The following is a 12,858-nucleotide window of genomic DNA, read 5'->3' on the forward strand; positions in this document are numbered from 1 at the left end:
TTGGTTTCCACACATGTAGGAAAGTCCCAACCCTCTATCTTAAAAAACCCCAAAGTTATGGCATTTCCGATCAATCAGTTGTATGGCAGCTATAGGATATAGTCGACCGATCCCGGCCGTTCCGACTTATATACCACCTCCAAGACAAAAAAGGATGTGTGCAATGTAGAAACCGACAGACAGACAGACAGACAAACGGACATGCTCATATCGACTCAGGAGGTGATCCTGATCAAGAATATATATACTTTATAGGGTCGGAGATGTCTCCTTCACTGCGTTGCACACTTTTGACCAAAATTATAATACCCTCTGCAAGGGTTGCTATCGAATTTGACGAAACCCAACGCAAAGCGTTAAAGCGCCTGCGAGACATTTTATCATCAGAAGATGTCATACTAGCGTACCCGGATTTTAAAATTGCTTTCGATCTGACCACCGATGGCAAGCGGTATCGGCGCGGTACTGCTTCAAAAAGGCAGGCCAATCACGATGATATCTCGCACAATAAAAGACTGCGAACTCAATTATGCAACAAACGAAAGAGAGTTATTAGCAATCGTTTGGGCCATAGGAAAATTACAAAATTACCTATATGGCGCAAAGGAGATCCGCGTTTTTACGCGATGGAAAGCCTTCATCGAACAACACGGTGCCAAAGTGTTTGAAAAGCCTGGAAAGGGAAATTTTGTCGTTGACGCCCTCTCCCGATAACATATTAACGCTATGCAAAAAAAACACCAATCTGACGCAGCCACTATCCACAGTGAACTTTCATTGATCTACACGGTTGAATCTACCGATAAACCCTTAAACTGCTACAGGAATCAAATAATCCTGGAGGAAGCAAGGCTGCCTTTACGGCGACAGTTCATAGTTTTCGGAACCCAAAACTGATACATAATCCACTTCGATAACAAAGACTCGTTGTTCGAATTGGTTGAGGAAGCTGTAAATGTGGATCTTATTAATGCTTTTTACTGCGATCTCCCATATTAGCATGTATCCAACATTCCTTAGTTACGGAATTCCCAGCAAATTCCCAGAAAATTCGTGAGTGATATTACAAACGCAAATGAGCAGAAAGAAATAATCACATGCGAACACATCCGCGCCAACATGGCTGCCCAGAAAAATGGGTTTCGTATGCAGGTTCGTCACCGGTACTTTACCTCGTCAAGAGGTTTTTTTTATATGATATCAGTTGTTTTTTTGTGTATATTGATCTTCAATTATTTAAAAATAAAACACATAATAAATAGAATACACTGTGCGACAAAAAAAAAACGAAATACACGAGATAGTGTAGGTTGTTAATCAGGTCGAAGAGAACTCAAAAATATTTTTTTTATATTTTTGGAACCCTCCAATTTTTATTTATTTAAAAAAAAACGTTTTTCGGGACTTTTTTGCGCCTAAAAATTCCTGAACGCGTTTTTTTCAACCGATTTCAAAATTTTCGGTGTTTTTCAATAGTTTAATGTTGTAGCTTTTGAAAAAAAATATATCTTCGATTTTGTTGAACAAAAAGGACAAAATTTTTACACCTGAAACTGAAGTTTTCGACTTTTATTCGTGTTTTTCGGATTTTGATGCCAGTTTTTCGGTACAACTTACAAAAATTTGGCCATTTTTGATACATATCAATGTTGTCTCATTCATTCTGAATAAAACGAGACAAATTTCATCAAAAAATTATGAAAATTGGTGAATTTATAACGCTTTTCCCCAAAAAAGTCAACTCAACCGAGCGAGCGCTTCGGAGGAACAATGTGTATAAAAATAAGAGTATATTGCTTTCTTCTGATAAAAATTCTGTCATTTATGCCACATATTAATATTGTCTCATTAATACTGAATAAAACGAGACAAATTTCATTAAAAAAATAATAAAAATTGTTGAAGTTATAAAGCTTTTCCCAAAATTCGTGAGTGATATTACAAACGCAAATGAGCAGAAAGAAATAATCACATGCGAACACATCCGCGCCAACATGGCTGCCCAGAAAAATGTAAAACAGGTCCTTCAGAATTACTATTTTTTGAATATGGCCAAACTCGATAAAGAAGTAGTCATAAATTGCAAGACATGCACCAATGCAAAGTACAACAGACACCCCAAGAAGCAGGAGTTGGGTGTCACACCTATCCCCTCATACGCGGGCGAAAGACTACATATAGATATCTACTCTACGGATAAGAAACTATTTTTAACCTGCGTAGATATATTTTCCAAATTCCCTGCAGTACAGCCGTTACTTTCTAGGGCCATAGTTAACGTACACATTTATAATTTATAATTAAAACTCACTGTTTGTGGAGGATATCATTCAGGGAACGATTGACAGAAATGGAGTCGGAGAGCAGGGCATTGAACCCATTCTCTAGGGACATCCGTTTCTCTGTTTCTAGGAATGAGATTCATCGTCCAAGCTGGCGGACCTTTTCGCCAAGACCCACTCGCGCTGCATCTCGCTCCATGGCCGTATAGTCGTGCCAATCCTTCTTTACCATATCTGCCGGCGGCACCACCTGCAGCTCATTCTCCAGTGGTACTATATTCTCCTTTTCCGCAGCATCTTTTGCTTCTTCTTCCTATACGTCATCGGGTTCCACTTTTCTTTTCGTTCTTTTTCTCCATGTCCAGATCTGGCTCTACTGGGTTATGCACTTTTTTCTGGCTCACGTCATCATGCTTTTCCAGCACATCGGCGGAACGACCTTGTTTCTGTGGGAGCGGTTCAATGCCATGGTGGACGGGTTTGTTGGTGTACGGGATGGAGGATATCCAGCTGGTGATGAGCACGAACAGGGTGAGGGAGACAAAAACCAGGAGCGTTGTTTTGACGATCCACTTGAGATTGGGCCACCGCATTCTGCTAGCTACGTGTCTTGGCCTCTTTTGGGGCCAAGCGATGCTGGTGGATTGTTAGCTCAGGTGTATCTCCGCCCAAAAAGTATCTGTATCTGCCAACGACGACCAGAAATTAGCGATAAAAGACAATATCGAAAAGGCACAACAGGCTAATCTAGATAGGTGCAACCATACTAGACTAAAGGTTAGGAAACAAACTTACCGCTCTGTACACAGAAGAGCGTGTACAAGCATACATGGGAACGTCTGTTCTTATTAGAGGGAGGGTGGTCCATAAGGACAACCTTAGATAATGCCCCCCTCAAGTTTTTTTTCAGGTTTTTTGTTTCAAGTTTTTTTTACATTATTCTAACACACACTTTACCATAGTTACCCCACTTAAAGTACAGTAGATTTAACCTTTTGCCTTCTTACAGGTTCGCTGGAATCATATTAATAACGTTAGCTGAAAAGTTAAAAATGTCCCACTTACGATTAATGGAATCTAATAATAGACAGGTGATCATTAATACGCAAACACAAAACAAAATTAATGAATTAACAGAGGCGGTTAAGAAAATTATCAAGGCAAAGCAAAATAATATGATTGACACTCCACACTTATACAAGATCCTTTTGGCTAGAAATAGAATATTAATAAACGAGATTCAGAATTTGATGCTTACAGTCCCATTAGCTAAAGCCAACATTATAAATCTAACTATTTTTAATCACAATGATTTGGAGTCTGTATTGATGGATCATCCAACAGAAGTCCCCATTATTAGCTTAATTGAGGCATTTACCATTAAGGTAAGTCCGATGGCATGATTCATATGCTAATTGCATACCCTAATATTAAAACTACTTGTAAGAAGGTCACAATTTTTCCGATATCACACTAACACACCATCCTTCGAGCGGGTGGCCTTTATCAATGGTACAAAATATTGAAACGTTCGTGAAGCCATAAGAAAGGTCCCAGGCATGGCAGCATCCCCGTTACCCCCAGGTGTTCGCGGTCTTGCCACACCGACCGCGAACGAGATGTTAGTAGTTCCTCTTCATTATGATCCTGAAAAGGAAGCGAGATGCGCGGGAGATCCAACAAGTTTTTGACAAGTTCCAGATGATCGAGGACGGCCATACTCTTAAGGGGAGGGTAGTTAACACTGTTAATGAGTAGCATATAAGTCGGTATAAATCGTGGGTGATTATTGGATCGCCCTAATATTTATATGCAGAGGCAGATTTTCAGTTTAATTTGGATATTAATAACGAGCATATAGCTCCACTCCATAATAAGGAGGACAGATTAACTCCAGCTAACGCTGTCATTATTATTAAATAGGTTATCTAGCCTTCAGGGCAGATAATAACGGAGAGAAGTTCTCCCATCATATTCCGACATATTCAGGACCAACGCTGAGCGCACCAGGCCAGCGCACCAACCGGAGAACTAAGTATCCGCCACGGCTCCCAGCAGACCCCCTTCCCATCGGATTACGGTGTGGTGGAGAATTTGATAATGTACCTTCACCTGTCGAATATCAAGACGCTTTTAATAAAATTGTTCAGATAGTGGTGTGCGGTGTTTAATATTTAGGTACCTTGAACCACTGTGCCAGGGAAACGAAAAAGGGAAATTAAAGAAAGCGATGAGTGTGGTTTAGTAAAATTGTGAAGAATAAGATCATATAAAAAAACCTCTTGACGAGGTAAAAAAGAATATAAAAAATATTCTTGTTCGGCACGTGCAAGAAAATCAAAAAAAAAATCAGGCACGTGCGGAACAAGAATATTTTTTATATGCAATGCAGGTACACCTTTATAGCATATTTTCGTCTCTAAAATTGATATCAGATATTTTGGGTTTCGCATGCAGGTTCGTCACCGGTACTTTTCCTCGTCAAGAGGTTTTTTTTATATGATATCAGTTTTTTTTTTGTATATATTGATCTTCAATTATTTAAAATAAAACACATAATAAATAGAATACACTGTGCGACAAAAAAAAATCGAAATACACGAGATAGTGTAGGTTGTTAATCAGGTCGAAGAGAACTCAAAAATATTTTTTTTTTATTTTTGGAACCCTCCAATTTTTATTTATTTAAAAAAAAAAACCGTTTTTCGGGACTTTTTTGCGCTTAAAAATTCCTGAGCGCGTTTTTTTCAACCGATTTCAAAAATTTTCGGTGTTTTTCAATAGTTAAATGTTGTAGCTTTTGAAAAAAAATATATCTTCGATTTTGTTGAACAAAAAGGACAAAATTTTTACACCTGAAACTGAAGTTTTCGACTTTTATTCGTGTTTTTCGGATTTTGATGCCAGTTTTTCTATACAACTTACAAAAATTCGACCATTTTTGATACATATCAATGTTGTCCCATTCATTCTGAATAAAACGAGACAAATTTCATCAACAATTTATGAAAATTGGTGAAGTTATAACGCTTTTCCCGAAGATATATTTTTTTTCAAAAGATACAACATTTAACTATTGAAAAACACCGAAAATATTGAAATCGGTTGAAAAAAACGCGTTCAGCAATTTTTAAGCGCAAAAAAGTCCCGAAAAACGGTTTTTTTTTTAATAAATAAAAATTGGAGGGTTCCAAAAATATAAAAAAAAATATTTTTGAGTTCTCTTCGACCAGATTAACAACCTTCACTATCTCGTTTCACAAGTGTTTTTTCACTGTCGCGTATTTTTTATTTACAAAGGTTTTGGAATTTGGTTAGTTGAAAAATTTTAATTAAAAATTTGCCCAAAATTATATTTAAAATTCAAAATTGTTTCGTAATTGTGGGAAACCAAATTGTTTAAACAAATTAACAGATAAGAGGCTTATCCTTATGAGAGTTTTTCTATATAATAAATTATCTGAAAAAAAATAAGAAAGGAAAGCTAACTTCGAACGGAGCCGAATTTGATATAACCTTGCAGTTAAACAGAAGCTTATATTACACGGTGCGACAGTGAAAAAACACTTGTGAAACGAGATAGTGTAGGTTGTTAATCTGGTCGAAGAGAACTCAAAAATATTTTTTTTATATTTTTGGAACCCAAAATTATGAAAATTGGTGAAGTTATAACGCTTTTCCCAAAAAAAGTCAACTCAACCTAGCGAGCGCTTCGGAGGAACAATGTGTATAAAAATAAGAGTATATTGCTTTCTTCTGACAAAAATTCTGTCATTTTTGCCACATATTAATATTGTCTCTTTAATACTGAATAAAACGATACAAATTTCATTAAAAAATAATAAAAATTGTTGAAGCTATAACGCTTTTCCCAAAAAAAGTCAATAAAACCATGGGAGCACTATAAGAAGAAGAGCATATTCCTGTCTTATACACTCCGGTACTCCGGAGCGCACGCTAGGTTGAATTGACTCTTTTTAGGAAAAGCGTTATAACTTCACCAATTTTCATAATTTTTTTATGAAATTCGTCTCGTTTTATTCAGAATGAATGAGGCAACATTGATATGTATCAAAAATGGCCGAATTTTTGTAAGTTGTACCGAAAAACTGGCATCAAAATCCGAAAAACACGAATAAAAGTCGAAAACTTCAGTTTCAGGTGTAAAAATATTGTCCTTTTTGTTCAACAAAATCGAAGATATATTTTATTTTCAAAAGCTACAACATTTAACTATTGAAAAACACCGAAAATTTTGAAATCGGTTGAAAAAAAACGCGTTCAGGAATTTTTAAGCGCAAAAAAGTCCCGAAAAACGGTTTTTTTTAAATAAATAAAAATTGGAGGGTTCCAAAAATATAAAAAAAATATTTTTGAGTTCTCTTCGACCAGATTAACAACCTACACTATCTCCTTTCCCAAGTGTATTTCGTTTTTTTTTTTTTTGTCGCACAGTGTTATTATTATATTTATCGGATCGTATATAGTTGTCCGATCCTTATGAGAATTTCACCATCAAAAAAATTTCTAATAAAAATATTGGAAACAGCCCCAAGCATCTTTGAAAATAGCAAGGTTGTGCCATTTCCGATCGTTCAGTTATATGGTGAAACATAGGATTAGATTGCCCAAAACGGAAACCGTAGACAGTCCCATCGTTCTAGCTTCAAAAACAAGAAAGTTAAGCCAATTATCCTAATAAAATGTTGCAAATCGGATAAGATTGCCTAAAATGCAATCTGTACTAAACATATGACAGCTATAGGATATAGTCGACCGATCCTTCTGAATTTGGCCCATAAGATGTTTTGAAAAAATATAACATGTGTGGAAAGTCCCAACCCTCCAACTTAAAAAACACCAAAAGTATGGCATTTCCGATCAATCAGTTATATGGCAGCTATGGGATATAGTCGTCCGATAGACAAATACAGTACAAGTTAAAAGAATTTATAGAGATAGATAGAAGATATATATAGAAGATATTTTCAAGTTTATTTCACACATACAGGGTGCTCCATCTTTTATGTCGGTATGTAAATATGGAATAACTTTGAGAAAAAACAACCGATTTCTATAAGTAATGTATTTTTATTCAGTTTGGTTCCTTACAATTTTGTTGGACTAGTTTTTAAAAACAATATCAACTAAGTGGCCACCTTTATTTGCAATTACAAAATGACTCCTTTTTTCTGCGTTTTCCATTACCTTTCCTAGCATCTTGGGTGCTATAGCGTCGATTTCAGCACGAATGTTTGCCTTGAGCTCGTCAATAGTTTAAGGGTGGTTGGCGTAAACCTTGCTTTTCAGATAACCCCACAAAAAGAAGTCCGGGGGGGTTAAATCAGGTGATCTGGGTGGCCAATCAATGTCGCCTCTTTTTGACACCAGACGTCCGTAAAATTGTTTGGACGTATTTCAAGCGACGTTGGCAGTCTGCCGGCAATATTTATTGTGTTAATTGCACTTTATAAGGAAACAAACTCAAATCCTTCCTCAAAATGCGCCACATAGTGGTTTTACTGACGCGAAAATGCTGAGCGCGGCGACGATACGACACTGTTTCCAAAACATATTTGATGCAATCGGTTGGTAAATGTGAAAGTTATTCAGCGTTTACAACCGACATAAAATATGGAGCACCCTGTACATGAACAAGCTCAAAAACCCAGCAGTACTGAAATTCCTGTCACCGCCTTTTCCGGCCGTAATGTTAAATTTCGTTCAAAAAACAAAAACAATTCAATAAGGTTTGCCCTTCGAACGTCAAAACAAACGTTCTTGGCGGACCTTTTCGCCAAGACCCACTCGCGCTGCATCTCGCTCCATGGCCGTATAGTCGTGCCAATCCTTCTTTACCATATCTGCCGGCGGCACCACCTGCAGCTCATTCTCCAGTGGTACTATATTCTCCTTTTCCGCAGCATCTTTTGCTTCTTCTTCCTATACGTCATCGGGTTCCACTTTTCTTTTCGTTCTTTTTCTCCATGTCCAGATCTGGCTCTACTGGGTTATGCACTTTTTTCTGGCTCACGTCATCATGCTTTTCCAGCACATCGGCGGAACGACCTTGTTTCTGTGGGAGCGGTTCAATGCCATGGTGGACGGGTTTGTTGGTGTACGGGATGGAGGATATCCAGCTGGTGATGAGCACGAACAGGGTGAGGGAGACAAAAACCAGGAGCGTTGTTTTGACGATCCACTTGAGATTGGGCCACCGCATTCTGCTAGCTACGTGTCTTGGCCTCTTTTGGGGCCAAGCGATGCTGGTGGATTGTTAGCTCAGGTGTATCTCCGCCCAAAAAGTATCTGTATCTGCCAACGACGACCAGAAATTAGCGATAAAAGACAATATCGAAAAGGCACAACAGGCTAATCTAGATAGGTGCAACCATACTAGACTAAAGGTTAGGAAACAAACTTACCGCTCTGTACACAGAAGAGCGTGTACAAGCATACATGGGAACGTCTGTTCTTATTAGAGGGAGGGTGGTCCATAAGGACAACCTTAGATAATGCCCCCCTCAAGTTTTTTTTCAGGTTTTTTGTTTCAAGTTTTTTTTACATTATTCTAACACACACTTTACCATAGTTACCCCACTTAAAGTACAGTAGATTTAACCTTTTGCCTTCTTACAGGTTCGCTGGAATCATATTAATAACGTTAGCTGAAAAGTTAAAAATGTCCCACTTACGATTAATGGAATCTAATAATAGACAGGTGATCATTAATACGCAAACACAAAACAAAATTAATGAATTAACAGAGGCGGTTAAGAAAATTATCAAGGCAAAGCAAAATAATATGATTGACACTCCACACTTATACAAGATCCTTTTGGCTAGAAATAGAATATTAATAAACGAGATTCAGAATTTGATGCTTACAGTCCCATTAGCTAAAGCCAACATTATAAATCTAACTATTTTTAATCACAATGATTTGGAGTCTGTATTGATGGATCATCCAACAGAAGTCCCCATTATTAGCTTAATTGAGGCATTTACCATTAAGGTAAGTCCGATGGCATGATTCATATGCTAATTGCATACCCTAATATTAAAACTACTTGTAAGAAGGTCACAATTTTTCCGATATCACACTAACACACCATCCTTCGAGCGGGTGGCCTTTATCAATGGTACAAAATATTGAAACGTTCGTGAAGCCATAAGAAAGGTCCCAGGCATGGCAGCATCCCCGTTACCCCCAGGTGTTCGCGGTCTTGCCACACCGACCGCGAACGAGATGTTAGTAGTTCCTCTTCATTATGATCCTGAAAAGGAAGCGAGATGCGCGGGAGATCCAACAAGTTTTTGACAAGTTCCAGATGATCGAGGACGGCCATACTCTTAAGGGGAGGGTAGTTAACACTGTTAATGAGTAGCATATAAGTCGGTATAAATCGTGGGTGATTATTGGATCGCCCTAATATTTATATGCAGAGGCAGATTTTCAGTTTAATTTGGATATTAATAACGAGCATATAGCTCCACTCCATAATAAGGAGGACAGATTAACTCCAGCTAACGCTGTCATTATTATTAAATAGGTTATCTAGCCTTCAGGGCAGATAATAACGGAGAGAAGTTCTCCCATCATATTCCGACATATTCAGGACCAACGCTGAGCGCACCAGGCCAGCGCACCAACCGGAGAACTAAGTATCCGCCACGGCTCCCAGCAGACCCCCTTCCCATCGGATTACGGTGTGGTGGAGAATTTGATAATGTACCTTCACCTGTCGAATATCAAGACGCTTTTAATAAAATTGTTCAGATAGTGGTGTGCGGTGTTTAATATTTAGGTACCTTGAACCACTGTGCCAGGGAAACGAAAAAGGGAAATTAAAGAAAGCGATGAGTGTGGTTTAGTAAAATTGTGAAGAATAAGATCATATAAAAAAACCTCTTGACGAGGTAAAAAAGAATATAAAAAATATTCTTGTTCGGCACGTGCAAGAAAATCAAAAAAAAAATCAGGCACGTGCGGAACAAGAATATTTTTTATATGCAATGCAGGTACACCTTTATAGCATATTTTCGTCTCTAAAATTGATATCAGATATTTTGGGTTTCGCATGCAGGTTCGTCACCGGTACTTTTCCTCGTCAAGAGGTTTTTTTTATATGATATCAGTTTTTTTTTTGTATATATTGATCTTCAATTATTTAAAATAAAACACATAATAAATAGAATACACTGTGCGACAAAAAAAAATCGAAATACACGAGATAGTGTAGGTTGTTAATCAGGTCGAAGAGAACTCAAAAATATTTTTTTTTTATTTTTGGAACCCTCCAATTTTTATTTATTTAAAAAAAAACCGTTTTTCGGGACTTTTTTGCGCTTAAAAATTCCTGAGCGCGTTTTTTTCAACCGATTTCAAAAATTTTCGGTGTTTTTCAATAGTTAAATGTTGTAGCTTTTGAAAAAAAATATATCTTCGATTTTGTTGAACAAAAAGGACAAAATTTTTACACCTGAAACTGAAGTTTTCGACTTTTATTCGTGTTTTTCGGATTTTGATGCCAGTTTTTCTATACAACTTACAAAAATTCGACCATTTTTGATACATATCAATGTTGTCCCATTCATTCTGAATAAAACGAGACAAATTTCATCAACAATTTATGAAAATTGGTGAAGTTATAACGCTTTTCCCGAAGATATATTTTTTTTCAAAAGATACAACATTTAACTATTGAAAAACACCGAAAATATTGAAATCGGTTGAAAAAAACGCGTTCAGCAATTTTTAAGCGCAAAAAAGTCCCGAAAAACGGTTTTTTTTTAATAAATAAAAATTGGAGGGTTCCAAAAATATAAAAAAAAATATTTTTGAGTTCTCTTCGACCAGATTAACAACCTTCACTATCTCGTTTCACAAGTGTTTTTTCACTGTCGCGTATTTTTTATTTACAAAGGTTTTGGAATTTGGTTAGTTGAAAAATTTTAATTAAAAATTTGCCCAAAATTATATTTAAAATTCAAAATTGTTTCGTAATTGTGGGAAACCAAATTGTTTAAACAAATTAACAGATAAGAGGCTTATCCTTATGAGAGTTTTTCTATATAATAAATTATCTGAAAAAAAATAAGAAAGGAAAGCTAACTTCGAACGGAGCCGAATTTGATATAACCTTGCAGTTAAACAGAAGCTTATATTACACGGTGCGACAGTGAAAAAACACTTGTGAAACGAGATAGTGTAGGTTGTTAATCTGGTCGAAGAGAACTCAAAAATATTTTTTTTATATTTTTGGAACCCAAAATTATGAAAATTGGTGAAGTTATAACGCTTTTCCCAAAAAAAGTCAACTCAACCTAGCGAGCGCTTCGGAGGAACAATGTGTATAAAAATAAGAGTATATTGCTTTCTTCTGACAAAAATTCTGTCATTTTTGCCACATATTAATATTGTCTCTTTAATACTGAATAAAACGATACAAATTTCATTAAAAAATAATAAAAATTGTTGAAGCTATAACGCTTTTCCCAAAAAAAGTCAATAAAACCATGGGAGCACTATAAGAAGAAGAGCATATTCCTGTCTTATACACTCCGGTACTCCGGAGCGCACGCTAGGTTGAATTGACTCTTTTTAGGAAAAGCGTTATAACTTCACCAATTTTCATAATTTTTTTATGAAATTCGTCTCGTTTTATTCAGAATGAATGAGGCAACATTGATATGTATCAAAAATGGCCGAATTTTTGTAAGTTGTACCGAAAAACTGGCATCAAAATCCGAAAAACACGAATAAAAGTCGAAAACTTCAGTTTCAGGTGTAAAAATATTGTCCTTTTTGTTCAACAAAATCGAAGATATATTTTATTTTCAAAAGCTACAACATTTAACTATTGAAAAACACCGAAAATTTTGAAATCGGTTGAAAAAAAACGCGTTCAGGAATTTTTAAGCGCAAAAAAGTCCCGAAAAACGGTTTTTTTTAAATAAATAAAAATTGGAGGGTTCCAAAAATATAAAAAAAATATTTTTGAGTTCTCTTCGACCAGATTAACAACCTACACTATCTCCTTTCCCAAGTGTATTTCGTTTTTTTTTTTTTTTGTCGCACAGTGTTATTATTATATTTATCGGATCGTATATAGTTGTCCGATCCTTATGAGAATTTCACCATCAAAAAAATTTCTAATAAAAATATTGGAAACAGCCCCAAGCATCTTTGAAAATAGCAAGGTTGTGCCATTTCCGATCGTTCAGTTATATGGTGAAACATAGGATTAGATTGCCCAAAACGGAAACCGTAGACAGTCCCATCGTTCTAGCTTCAAAAACAAGAAAGTTAAGCCAATTATCCTAATAAAATGTTGCAAATCGGATAAGATTGCCTAAAATGCAATCTGTACTAAACATATGACAGCTATAGGATATAGTCGACCGATCCTTCTGAATTTGGCCCATAAGATGTTTTGAAAAAATATAACATGTGTGGAAAGTCCCAACCCTCCAACTTAAAAAACACCAAAAGTATGGCATTTCCGATCAATCAGTTATATGGCAGCTATGGGATATAGTCGTCCGATAGACAAATACAGTACAAGTTAAAAGA

This window comes from Drosophila ananassae (genome assembly GCF_017639315.1).
Source record: "Drosophila ananassae strain 14024-0371.13 chromosome 4 unlocalized genomic scaffold, ASM1763931v2 tig00000054, whole genome shotgun sequence".
NCBI classification, from domain to species: Eukaryota; Metazoa; Arthropoda; class Insecta; order Diptera; family Drosophilidae; genus Drosophila; species Drosophila ananassae.